The sequence below is a fragment of the Rhagoletis pomonella genome, unplaced genomic scaffold (assembly GCF_013731165.1).
Source record: "Rhagoletis pomonella isolate Grant_MI unplaced genomic scaffold, Rhpom_1.0 Rhpom_scaffold_00011, whole genome shotgun sequence".
NCBI classification, from domain to species: domain Eukaryota; kingdom Metazoa; phylum Arthropoda; class Insecta; order Diptera; family Tephritidae; genus Rhagoletis; species Rhagoletis pomonella.
The window spans coordinates 1,987,369-2,002,406 of NW_023458565.1; positions in this window are offsets into that span (position 1 = coordinate 1,987,369).

Sequence of the window (15,038 nt, forward strand, 5' to 3'; positions counted from 1 at the left end):
AAAAGAGTGAAGGGATTACCACTAATCCTATGTATAAAGCAGACTTTTGTGTTTTTCTAAATAATTTAATGGCCGCACAAGAAAAAATTGAAATGGCGAGTAGAAAAGTAATTCATGATGATGATGTAAAATTATAGCATAGAAATGGATAGCGTTGAGTAAAGCGTGTATGATTTATGAGCACATAAATTGCTTTTGGAAATGTCAGCAAGAAAAAACAGTTGTGAACAAGCGTTTGAGATGGGTGTCATACATACATATCCACAGGCACAGGTATTTAAGCTTTAAGTTATGTGTGTGAGTTAACCCTGTAGAGAAAATAGCACCTTCAAAAACAAATCCATTCGGAAGAACTGTATTTTAACTAAAACTGTTAGTGGCTTACATTCAAATTTTTAAATAAAAATATTGAATTCGAATTTTTTAATTCACAAACAGTAACATGTTAAGATACTCTTCCTCTTTCCCCTTGCGCCAAGTATTTGGGAAATTAAACTGGAAAATGAACACAGAGCATCGAGTAAAAAAAGCCTATGGTGCTCTGTATTCCTGCAAGAAAATGCTGGGCAAGAAGTGGGACCTAAGACTTGATCTCATGCTATGGATGTACAAGGCGGGGATTCGCCCAATTATTGCCTACGGTTCGCTGGTTTGGTGGAAGGCTGCCGAGATGAACTATTTACACACAATGTTAGGCAGGGTACAAAGATCAGCCTGCATTGCGATTAGTTGGGCGATCAGATCATGACCAAAGGAAGCATCGAATGTCATTTGTTTTCTGCCACCGATTGATCTCTTTACTTATTAAGGAAAGTGCTTCACAGAGCCCCTCTCTTCAAGAAAAACTGCGGCACTATATTTCCATCAACAAAGGAGTGGAAATAGCCTATTTTTACTGAACGCTTCAAGTATCCAGCTCAAAATGGATTGCGGCGTAGGTGCGGGAATATTTTCAACCGACCTCCAAATCGATTACCAAATTCGGCCAGTGTTTTTCAGGCAGATGTCTTTTTCCATCAAAGAGGCGTGTAAAATAATTCTAGCCTATTTTCTCGGATAGTCAGGCAGCGATTAAGGTACTTGGCTCTGTAAGCATCACCTCCCGCATAGGAAATCAGTGCAGGGAGCACGTTATGGCTTTAGCTGACAGGCATGTCGTTGCATTGATCTGGGTGGCGGGGCACAGCAGAAATCATGGCAACGATATGGCTAACGAGCTGACCACGAATGGGTCGGCTCTTGATGTCTCAGAAACAGAGGAATTTTTTGTGCAGTGGCGCATATGCTCTGCGATTGCCCAACAGCGTGTAGGACTAGAATCAGGCTTCTAGGCAAACCCAGCTTCTGTGGTTTTACAGACATTCGTGATATTAACACACTGCAACTTCATTGTTTGGTTGTTTAGTGGTTTTAAAACGATACGCATAAGTGCTAATTGGAGTGCTTAAAGTAGCCAATTCAAACAAACAGGAATGCATTCTTCTACATTTGCGATGTATCCCCTTTTATAGCCCAGATTAGTATAGCACTTTTGTCTTATTCTTGCTAACTGATACTAATTTGAAACATAAAGTAAGATCAGGATGGCCATTGCAAAACAGATCGGGCTGTACTCTCGCTTTATGAGCTAGTAGATATAGAAATGAATAAAATATTAGGGGGATTCTCACAAAACGGTAAAACCGTGCACCGTTCTGGCGCTCTGAAAGACTTCGAGAATGCCCTAACGCTATTGCACACATGTATTTGCTTATACACAATCATGCTATTTATGCTATTTATGCACCATGCTAGACAGTATGCACCGGATCGTGAATACCCCTACTGTAATTGCGTTATGCAATGCGTATGCTTATAAAAATTATTAAAAACCTAACAAACACTAGTGGTAATGAAATAGCATTTTATGTGAGATTTGTGCATATATGTATTTATTTATGTATATGTACGCATGTCTTCTTTTCATATGTACAAGCGCATCAATAATTATATGAGTATTCGCACGCATGTGAGTGACATTACCTACATATTTGCATACATATGTATGCGGGGCATATTTTGGCCTTTTTCAAATTAAATACTATAATTATGTTGTAATGTGGAACTATAATTATACTAGCAATTAGTTAACGTAATAAATGTTATGCTCACACATACTCATATTATGTATGTAATTCAAGGAAACCATTAAAATTTATGTTTTTGCATGAAATGCGCAATGTGTGCATATTTTATTATAACTATGTAAATGTTTGTACAATCACACCTATCATATCTACGTACGCTATTCACTTGGCATGACCACTGAGATTTTCTCACAGAAAAACTTGCAAATTAGAGGAGACCTTGGCTGCTATTTTTCAGAAAGTAAGGTAGTTATGTGCACATCTTTTGTGAAGTTACGCCAGTCTCTTACACCTTCGGCACTTGGTTCTTTCATTGCTTTCGTTGTCCATCCATGCGAGCCGTGTAGAAGGATCTTTCCACCGGTCCATCATCATATATACCAGGGATGGGCAGATTTTTGGCTCTTAAAGCCGTCAAAGAGCCAGTAAGTGCTACGCAAGAGTTCAATCAGTTCTCAGGGTAAAGGGGTGTACAAAATACATTAAAAGCATTATATATATTAGAAATGAGAGTCGGAGTCGGCTCTTGATCTTACCCCTCATCTACCACCTAAATGTGCCAAGCCGGCTCCTAAGTGCAAAAGGCTCCTGGGAGCCACTTTGCTCATCTCTGATCTATGCGTACAAGATTTTCAAGGCTGTGCTATCGTTGTATTTTAATGCTCTTAACTAAATATTTCCAAGTCATTGAAAAGCTCCTGCCGTTCTTAATTCCATCTTCTTCGTCTTCGGTACTTACTGAGTTCCATCTTCTTCGTTGCTTACCAAACCTAAAGTAGCACCCGTTGGCAAGAGTTATTCTCCGCTTGATCCTGTGGGCTAGCATTATTGGTGGAGTTTCTGCTGGATGTTAGGTAGAACAATGTCTGCACGACTTCAAAGTTCTAGCTCACGTGTGTCTCAAAACGTGAAAACTTTTGAGGTGTTGCCAGGAGGTACTTTGTCTTGTTCTCGTTCACCACTAGACCAATTTATTTAGGGTCCTTTTCTAAACCGACGTTGTCAATATCATCTGGATATGCCAGCCGCATTACAAAAACTGGCAAACACTGAGCCCACGCTCACACATTGTCGAGTCTTTAGTGATGGCAGAAACTGACACTGCATCAGGATCTGATGGTTATATCGAGTATAATGGGATGAACTACAATTTTGCTCTTTGGGAATATGCGTCGGCGAACCACATGCTGCCTTCAATATCAGAAGGTGTATCTAGTAACTTGCTCTCATTGAGCAGACGGCACCGCAGACCAATTGTCACTTCACGTCTCACAAAAACCTGACTGTGATAGGCGTACATGCCAACTTCATTTGCACATCCTTCCTTGAGGCGGAACACTTTTTGTGCGTTTGCTCTGCCTTTGCAAGAATGTTGAGAGACGAACACCTGAGCTCTTTGACACCCAACAATCTGCTTAGGGTTATTCGTAAATCGTGCTGATTTATAATAGATTAAAAGAGACATGACAACAGTACAATGGACGGCATGTAGTCTGAGTTCTGTTTTCTGCATTCGTTGTTTTGTGCCAGGTTCCGACAAAAAAAGTATTACGCATTTATACTTCTGATTGAAGAAGTCGCACAACTGTGAATTGTCTTGTCTAAAACCTCGTTTGGTCGCGAATGACGCTGAGAGGCCGTTCCTAAATTGGGCGGAGCTGAAGGTTGTGCTCATCGCCACTATTCGCGCGAATCTTCGCAATTTATTTGTCTAGATTCGAGAGTCGTTTCGTTTCGAGGATTTATGGAGTTTCCTGGTCTGAAGCCACCCTGATAAAGCCCAAATTAGTAGGTTCATGATGGCCTTTAGTTTTTCTCATATAAGCTTCGGAAGAGCAATATTAAGAAGTTTTAACTCGCGATAGTTGGCGTAAACAGCAGGATCTCCATTCTTAAGATCAAATTCTGCTTAATAGCCGGTGCATGGCCTTCGTCGCCGGCTTTGAGCACTCCAATCGGTATGCCGTCGAGTCCGTGGCCCTGTTGTTTTTAAGTCGCATTATATTGTCATCGTCGATAGGAGGATCTATAGAGTCACCTCTATATATTAGTCTGATTCCACTTCATCAAAATGTGCGACTGTTGTTGCCACTCAAAAGCATAGGGAAGTGCCAGACAAGGAAGTAGCCTCAGTTTTGAAACCATCTAAATGCTGACTCATTTTCCGATAGGAAATGACTGTTTGTCGGCATCTTGAGCCCTTGGAATTTACGCCTAACTGTCACTCGTTTCTTCTTCTTGATAAGACGTCCCCTTTCCTTCCCTGGCATCATTTGTTAATAGCTCGGTTCGGCATTATCTGCAGGGTGGCTTTGTATGATGCTACACCACATCTATCGCAGCGGAACGAAGTGCTTGAGAGCTGGTGTTCCACTGTTCCTTTATATTCGGGTGATGAGAAGTTTCTTGTTTTACCAGGACTAAGAGTCGATTGCGAAATTATTTGCCTGTCCGTTGTGACTGCAGCTTTTCGACACCAAACATTTATCGCGCTGCGCTGCGCTGCACGTTCTTCATTACACAGAGGCAGACCTTGGCTACAACAAGGCAGTAATCCGAGTAGATGTTGGCTTCTCGGATGGAACGAACGTCAAGAATGTCTATCACAACAAGATCAATTTGGTTCTTGGTTTTTTTTTCCGTGCCGAAGACGTGAAGAAAGGAGGGCCTCAATCCCAGTTGGTAAGACTGTTGCGATAAGTACAAGAAGGCGTTGTTTGTGACCGCAAGCTTCACTCAAATCCACATTGTTCATCTTTTCAAAAAGCATCCTCTTATTTGTACCTTTTGTGTTTTTAGGCGAAATAATTTTTTTTCCATACTTTAAATGTATATTATAACGAATGTTTAATGTATTGAATCGGTATCGGGTACCGAAATGGAAGTATTGGCTACCGATTTTTTTAAGTATTGGGTACCGACATTCAGCACATCGCTACTCGCGTGGAGACTACCGGGCTACTTGCCCGAAGACTTGAACCGCGGATCTCTCGAATGGCGTGCCAGAGCTTTACTTTGTCGGCCATTGGGACTGTTAGAGTGCCGTGAGCAAAATGGCATACTTATTCCTTTCACTTGAGGCTGAATCGGCCGACTGTCGCGTCAGCTGGAATTGCGCTACTAGTACTTCTACTGGTAGGTGCTCATGATTCAATAATACATGGTCATGATTCAATAATACAAGGTTCGATAAACTGACAGTTTTAATTCTGAGTCCTTTTGCAGTTTTTATACAGCTAAATAGCACATAAATTACGTAATTCACGTAGATTTATTAATATTTCGTGCAATATTTCGCTTAAAATGCCAGATTTCTTGCAAATACATTAGAATTTACAAAAGGAATTTCACTACTAATTGCCTACTTTGGCTACTTTTATACTACCATTTTCGCAACTAGGGATTACATTTCTCTTTCCTTCGTAAATGCAACCTTTTGTAAGGGAGTGTCAAACCGCGGCTGTCAATAATTATCTAACCTTGTATTATTGAATCATGGTAGGTGCTGACGCTTGGGCAAGCAATTGACATTTCGACGCTATGTTAAAAATAGCACTCGCTAGCGCAGAAAAAGTATGGCACGCGAACAGGTTGAGCTGAAAAGCTAACAGGTACATAGCATTCTACTTCACAACTAGTAGCTTTCCCTGCTGGGATGTACATACATACTTTGTATGAGTATAAAGGCACACAAATATATGTGACTATGTACTCGTACGTATGTATGTATGTATTTACATAAATTCCTTACATTCATAGCTGGCTTACAATAGACAATAAACAATACGTATTATCGATGCGATTATCTCTCCGGATACTAACGACTTCATTTTCACATTTGATTGACAGAGTCATTGCCGGTGTAACAAGTGTATCAGTGACCGCTCGCCTTTATTATCAATGCACATTCCACTTATTTAAGCCTTTTCAGTTTTTTTGTTGTCAATAAAACATCCTAGGCTTTTGTTGTTGCTTATCAAGTTGCATTGTTTTCGAAATTTTCTACAGTTACTATGTGCCATTCATAGTTTATTATTAATGTTCATTACTATCTATGTGTGTAAACCCAACAAGCATTTCAGTAAATGTTTTTAAAAATAACTTAAAGTAAGTTTGCTCTAATAAGCGTTAAATAAGCATTTTTAATATTAAGCTTATTTAAAGTTTTTTCAAATAAGCCTTTAATAAGTTTTGAGAGCGAATGTTTATAAATAACTTCAACTTATAAATGAAATGCAAATGCCAACGACATGAAGTAGTAAATATAAAATTTTTTCAATCGTAAGTGACGTGTTTACGTTTTTTAAAATATATTATTAAAAGAAAAAATTAAATAAAACCGATGTGGTAAAAAAAAATCCAATCCAGGACCCGCTGCGCTAATCGGTGGAGCATTCGAGTCTTCAAATGATGAGTTCCCCTTATCCTTTCTTAGTTTAACATTCAATTAAAAATGTATTAAATTTTTTTCAGAAAAGTTCATCAATGAGAATGGCGGCGATGAAGCGGAATATATAGCTGCATCGATGTCGCTTTTCCAATTTGCCAATAACCGCAAGTAATTGAAAGCACGCAACAAGATGTAATAATTAACTTTTTTATGCTTAATTTGTATGTGTTATTGTGAATTTGTATGCTAAAATGTCTATTCCCTATCTATATTTTCGCGACTGTAGATGAGTCCGCCGAAAATTCGCATTTCGTTTAGTTTCTAGATGTTAAGTAATCTATGTGTGAGTTTTTAATGAAATGTCTTTAAATAAAGGGTTATAAAAATGTTTATAAAAAGCTTTCGTTTGAAAATTTTTATTAAGTTTATATTTATACGCTTATAAAAAACTTTTTTTGAACCTTTATTATAAGTTTACACTTTTACGCTTATAAAAAGCTTTCTTTTGAACATTTATTACAAGTTTATATTTCTACGCTTATAACCAATGTTCCTTTTCGATTATATTACGCTTACTTTCAAGCGTTTTATAAACAAAAAATCAACGTTTTGTAAGCTTAATGTTTATAATTGAAAACTTAAAAAAAACTTTCTTTAAGTTTATTTTGCTTGTTGGGAATTTACACACATGCCTTCGTGCGTACATATTTACTTATGTATTTGCTTTGAATGTATTGTATGTACATACTTGAAAGATGTAAAAAAAGAGAGCACTGACATTTGGTTATAATTTGCGTGAAATTGCAGCACATATGAACTGTTAAGGAGCTAGAGCTGGCACACCATAGGACTTATGCAGTCTAGATCAGCAGTAGAAAGTTACCAGAAGTGGCCAAAATTAGTGTTTGAGGCAAAGAAATAACCCTCGACGGAGGCTCTAAAATACTTAGGCATCGTTTTCGATACTAGGCTCACGCTTAAAGCGCATATTAAATTTGCAGTAGGAAAGACTGAAAAAGTTGCAGCAAGGCGGTCAAGGCTAATTCTACAAGCCAGGAGTACCTAAGCAAGAATGTAGACCACTATATGTAACTATGGTGAGAAGCATTCTGAGCCATGGAGTTTGGTCAAAGGCATTGCAGACGAAATCCTACGCTTTGAGTTTTAAGAGTATGCTGCGCGTTCCGAACAATGTCAAAGGAGGAAGCATTAGTATAGCAGGTCTCTGTCCTATTGACACAGTGGAAAGAGAAATAGTTGCAACTATGGCGGGGCGAAATTGTACGCAGCAGTAGCATGATTGCTGGCACCATAAAACTAACGAATATAGCAAATGGTTTTACAGAAAACAAGGATAGGTTGATTTCCATCTGAACTAAATACCAACCGGACATGAATATTTTAAAGTATGCTTGCACAGATTTACTAACGAATATGACCCATACTGCACTTTCTGTATAGGTGTATAGGACAAGGAATCGAACACTGAACACTTTTTCGTTTGTTGGGACGATTGAGCATAAAGTTAGCGATGCCACTTAAGGTTGATAATCTTGTGGTTATCATGCATGTGTCAACGGAAGATTAGGTGGTTGTTCGCATCCAGAACTGGAAAAAGGACGCACTTAGGCCACCATGGGCTCATTTTGATGCCATATTACAGACTTATTACGCCAATCCTCTTAGCTTAGAAGTGAAACCCTTTTGTTGCTCTGATGTAGCGCATAAAGTCGAAGATACTAGCTGAATCCAACTCAGCTAAACATTAGAAAGAATAGTGGAGGAACGATCGTCGACGAGGCCTCGCCAATGCAGGACAGTGGCATAGGAAATGCTCTATGCTTTCGACTTCCTCCACATCATGGCAGCTACATCAGTAGTCGTTTGACTGCATACCCATTCTAATGGTGCGGGTTCCCATCAGGCAGTGCCCGATGAGAACTTTAATTAAGTACATACCGGAGCAGTGGACTATCCAAGCGTAGGAAAGTGAAAGATCTGCGTTTATCAGGCCAAATATGCCTTGGTATCCTGCACATGGGTTCCGCAGTCCTTCTTGTGTTTGCCTGTTCGATAAAGATTTTTTTCAGCCAGAGTTTGCAAAAAGATAGCGGACAATCACCGCTAGTTCTGTTAGAGTGTGTCTGCATTCAATGATAATCTTCCATGTAGATCTGTAACAAATTAGTCCTCTGATAGCCGCTTGGCTGTCAGAAAAGATACTACTGCATACAAATTAAGAGCTGAATTCATCCGCCATCTTTCAGCTTCGTTTATTGCTGTAAATTCAGATTGAAAAACGCTGCAAAGGTCTCTGGCAGACGGAAAATGAGGCTAAGAGAGAGTTCTTGCGAGTAAACCCCACTCGCTCCTTCAGATCTAACTTGGAGCCATCGGTGTAGATGGCTGTTGAATCAGACCTATTCTGAGCAGAACTGTATGCTCTTCCCATTCATTAATTGAGGGGATCCTTGTTTTGAAATGATTCCTCAGTCCAGAAAAATGATCCGTTGTTTGTCTTGTGGCAAGCACCGTACTTAGAAAATTGCGTCAAGTGGAATAACTCCGTGGATCTTCATAAAAAGGAAATAGGCCATTACCCTCAGCGAAAGGGGGAAACGGAGAAGGGGTTGGGTTTTAGTGCGGTTAGGCGAAAGGCAAGCCCCACACTTATCGGCTTTCAAAGCTTTGTCCACCTCTACAGAAAAAAAATATGTAGATACATTAGAGCGGGTCAATTTATATGGGTGATTTTTTCGACTATGCGCGTATAGTAATGAGGGATTCTACTTGTAATTCTAAGCAAATTCGCCGAAGACACCATAGGTCTAAAATCAATTCGGAGTTTGCAAAGTTGCGAAAATATGTTTCTTAGCATTTTGCTGGAGTGTCGTATGGAAGTGCTTGAATTTTGTGTAAAAACATGCTATAAGGGGTTTTTTGGTATGAGGAATCCATTTATGCATTTATCTTCTTCCTAAAACCTCCACCAGAGGGCGCAAGAGGGAAAATTTTCATATTTACTTGGAAACCTATTTTCCCAATTTGGCAAACTCCAAACTGATTCGGCAAATTTGTTTAGAATTACACGTAGAATCCTCCTATGCTATGCGCGTATAGTAAAAAAAAATACCCGCCCTAATGTACATACATATAAATGTATGTAGAATTGGAATACGGTTATCAGAAAAATCGATTTGACACCTAGGCATACGCGTGTACATATATAGACTAATATTTTTACATTAAAGTGAGGTACCTAAGCACACAAGCAGATAAGCATTTCATGCATATACATATGCGCATAAATATGTATGCTTGTGTCCACACACATATGTACATATGTATGTACACTGGTGGCAGAAATGATAGACTCGTTGTACTTTTAAGAATTTTGGCTATATTTCTTTACATAGTTTATTTTATGTTTAATATTTATTATTAAAAGCCTAGGTAGTTATACAATAAACATCATATAAATCCGCTTTGCAAACTTTGAATAAAAATTATAAAAATTCGAAAAATTTTCAACAAATATTCACAATTTTTATTCAGAATTTTTAGAAAAATTTGTGATATGCAGTTTTGTAGCCCATTTAATTTTAGTACAGTAAAGTGCAAGTCTGATTTGGCTACAAAATACCGTTGATTTTTAAGAATTCTTTTTGCTGACGGTGTCACGCATTTTTTTCTATACAAAGTGTGCTCGACAATTTTTTTTTTTATATGGAAGAGAATGCCTAGCATCGTCAACAAAAGAAATAGTCAAAAATCAACGATATTTTCTAGCCATTTGAAACTTGTATTTTATCATACTGAAATTAAATGGGCTACAAAATTGCATAAGAAAATTCTAAAAATTAAGAATTAAAAGTTTAAAAATTTTGTGAAATGTTTTTCGAATTTTTATAATGTTTGTATAAAGTTTGAAAAGGGGATTTATATAGTTTTTGTTGTATAAGTAGCCAGGCTTTTATAAAAAAATATTAAACGTAAAATAAACCATAGAAATATAGCCAAAACACTTCAAAGTAAGGCGAGTCTATTATTTCTGCCGCCAGTGTATGTATGCAGATTATTTTATTTGCCTTAGCAACTCTTTGCTAAATCAGGAAGACACAGATGCAGTTTGTGGTGAAAAGGTAAATAATTGTAATATATATTTAACATGCGCAAGTATGTTTGTTTACTCGTATTATGTTCTTGCTCTTTTTCTTCCTATTAATGTACGTACTTATGTAGGTATGGGTATATCTACCCGTCCACATCATGTAATTTAAGCCACAACTGTTTGTGTTAATTTTTGTCTTACCTGCTTCGCCCTGATAAGTAAGTCTCAACAAATATATGGCTAAGGAACCAAGTGAGGAAACTGCGTTATACGTACAATTGCAACGCTCTGTTAGTCGGTTGAAGGATGCTATTGGCGTTGTTAGTTCAGGCGTAATATGTTTAATAAATGACGGGAAAATGCAAATTGTGGTGAATATACACAAATAAAATTCACTGCAGCACAGTCGTGGGTTTTGATTTCGTAAAATTTCGAATTTTTGTCAGCGAATGAATTTTTCGGCTAATACAAATAGTATGCTCACTTCACTCAGCTAAATTATGCGCGCGCATTTGCAACAACACTCACGCTAAAAGCGTTTTCAAGCTCAGGTCAGCACACATATAAAACAAAAAACAAAAGGATACAGAAAGCAGTGTTATTGTTTTGCAATTTTTTTTTAGGTTTCTCAAATTCACCCTACAACGCCCACACAAACACGTTTGTTTATTTGCTTAACAAGCTCAGTGGCTTACAATTACACTTCTCATTCAGCTGTAAGGCTCCTCAAAATAAGGATATTTGCCGCTCAGCGAGGATAATTTCTGTAAAAGATGCTGCGTTCACTCTGAGTTTGAGATTTATACTCTTTTTGTTGTTCTTGCTTTATTCACTCGCGAGTGCACAAACTCAATCAAATTAAAGCGACAAAATTTTTATTTTATGTATTACATAGACATGTATTTTATGTGCTTCTTGCTAAAAACTCTTGTATTTACTAGAAGAAAATTCAAATCACTACAAGCGTTTGAGCGCGTTGAAGACAAACTGATTTCAATAAGCGAATATTTCCAGCGCTGGGCAATGGTTATGGAATCTACTCTCTCCTTGGTCAGACATGGATGGCATGGCACTCAATGTGGTTGTTGATACCATGCCGAAAAGTAGATGAGATGAGTAAACATGGCTGCAGTGAGCTTTGTGGTTGAGTGAGAGTGTTGTGAGCACAGTGAGTATAAGTTGAGAATGTGAGCGTGTACACATGGGTTTTTGCGCGTAGAGCAATAATGGAGTACAATTTCGTTTTGAGTGAAGCCTCTACTGCAGCCAGCAAATGGTTATTTGAGCGCTTATGTTATTATCAAAACCATTTCTTTTACGCACTCTACCTACTAACATGAGTTATTTTTTTAACATAGAGCGCTTTATTTCATTGATATTTGAACTCATGTAAAATTTGACTCAAAAACATTTGCTGAGATTTTTCGCCCTTACAAGTTTTTGTTTAATATTTGAACTGGTTTTCGTTTCGTGCTTTGAGTGTATTTTTATTTAATCTGTACATATGTATATACATATCTGCTACATACATATACATATACATACAAATGTTCTTTCATCGAAGGCAAGTGTTATCTTATGCCTCTGAAAGCCTTCCCTGCAAACCACGGATGCTTACAAACAAATATACATACATATATTTTACAATAAATTTTGTATTTACATCTATATTTAAGTTCACTGTATCAATCACACATAAGTTAATAAGGAACATGTGTACTTGCTGGCTGATTGTGCACATATGTACATATGTATGAGCATACATATGTAAGCGCATAAAAGAGTGATTAAGTTAATAAAATATACATTTGTATGTATATACATACATGTAACTAGATTTAATCCTTTAGCGGTTCTTATCAGCACTTAGTGCTTAAGTACATAAATTCATATGTTTGTGTTGTACATAAATAATTCATAAATTATACTATGTAGTGGCAGTAAAAAAATAAACGCTTTATTTCAACCAGTTTAATCTATATTGCGATTGTTTATTTAATATTTCAATTTTTTGTATAATTAAATGCATTTAAATGCGCATATCAAAATTTGTGCAAAAATAATAAAACTGCAAAAAAATTTCCCAAAATTCAAACTTTTTACTCAGCATTTTTATAAAAATTTGAGGTATGCAATTTTATAGCCCATTAAACTAAAGTAGGATAAAATGCAAGTTTCATGCAGTTACAAAATGCCGTAAATTTTTGGGGATTTTTTAAACGATGCTGGGCATTTTCTTCCATATAAACAAATTGTCGAACATACTTTGTATGGAAGAAAATGCGTGACACCGCCAGCAACAAAAAAAAGTATAAAAAATCAACGTTACTTTTAGTCACTTGAAACTTGCACTTTATCCTCCTGTAATTTAATGGGCTATACTTATAAAATTGCGTACCTAGAATTTTTCAAAAAATTCTGAGTAAAATGATTGAAACAGGTTGAAACAAATTATATCAATATAAGTATACTCACTTCAGTATGGACCAAATATAGTAAAACTGCGTTTATAGTTTCAGAATTTTTTTTACTAGAACTTTATAATTTCAAAGATATGTATGATAAATTCTAAAAATTATTTAAAAAGTTCAGTGCAGTGCAGAATAAAAATTGGTACCAAATGAAAGAGAAAATTCTTTAGGATTTAAAAAATTTAAAACTTTTTGGGTTCACAAAGACGAATAGGTATTGAAAAAGCCTTTTTAAACAATTTTATTTTTTTAAGCTAATAAAGTTAGAAGGACTATATTGGAGGACGTCGTCGAGTTTATATTAGTCCTTAACATATAATATTTCAACATAAATATTGAAAAAATTCAAGGACATTCAAAGATAAAATTTTTAAGGGCATTTTCAATACCTTATGCACCAAAACATTTAATCTGTTCTTTCTCTACAGAATTTTCTGTTCAATTTGATACCCATGGCTTCGCGAATATATTGTTATTTTTGTGTGTAAAATTGCCTGTCGCACGGTGTTATGTGTATGTATAATTCTATAATTAGCCAGACATTTATAAAAAATATTAAATGTAGAAAGAAAGATAGCAAAAACTGGTCAATATAAGGCGTTTCTATTATTGCCACCATTGCAAATTACAAATCCCCATCATCCCGGGATTATTTGCCAATAATTTTATATGTATATCTATACTATAATAAAACTGTAGAAAAGTCGTATCTGCACACTGAGAATTTCTTTATTAGAATAACGTACGAGAATAGATTTTGACCATTTTTAAAATCTTTGTCTGTTTGCTTGTACGTTTTTCTGTTTGAACTCATTAATCTCCGGAGCTACTGAATGGATTTTCAAGTGGCTTTAACTGGAGACATAGGGCATAAAAATGGGCTCTGCCAAAGGGGTGTGGCACCTCCCATAGGCGTTGGAACCATTACGAATAGACAGCTAAAAGTAATGCCCTGTTGTAAAGTAAAGAGGGAGGAGAGTTTGCACGAGGTCGTAGCATCTCCCATAGATGGCATATGTTCAAAGCACCTCTACCATAAGTCACGTGACACATAGCCTCAAGTTAAAAATTGGATCGCCTTTTATTCTTTTTACGGTAGTTTGATTCACCTTATCCTAATAATGGAACAGTATTGGTGGTAAAAAAATCATGGCCAATATTTTTGCCACATACCTTCCATTTGAATTTAAAAATCGTCAGTATTCTCTGAGGCTTTGCTTTGACGCCAGATATATATCGGATGCTCACGAGTGGGATAAATATTCAATACCGATCCCAAGAAACAAGTTTCAAACGAAAGTGACGTGTTTTTATCTCCAGATCCAGATCTCCGGGTCAGTATCTAGTAAAAACATGTGTGCCTAATTAAAAAAAAAAATAAACAATTTAGTGGGTATGCATATCCTTATATTCTGGGATACCCTAGTATGCATTTATACATACATTCATATGTACATAGATATAAGTACATACATAGGGCAAACACATGCCCGTATTTTCAATGTTTAATCTCTTTCCCTCGATTTTTGCCATCCATCCACCAGCGCTTTTGTTTGTTTTCATAAATTTCTTTGATGATTGATTACCGGCTACAAATTGAATGGGTGGTTGCCTGGGATTATTACTTGCGGCCCGGCCCGCTGAAGGTTTGAATGCCAGTCCGTGCAATTGTCTCGTCTGCTAGATGGATAGCTATGCAGCTGAGAAGATGGATGGCTAGCGTTATATGTACATACGTATGTATGCATGTAGTTAGTGGAAGAATGGCTTCTCCATTTTCATGCTCTAGTAGCAGCCGCTTGTTGTTGCCTTGGCGACTTCTTGCTTGAGAGATAAGCGGCCAACTGGCGGATTTACTGATAGCAGCCAAAGTTTTTTTTTTTTGTTTTTTTTTTGTTTTATTGCAATGCGCTCTAATGAATTTGTTCTTTGTTGATGTT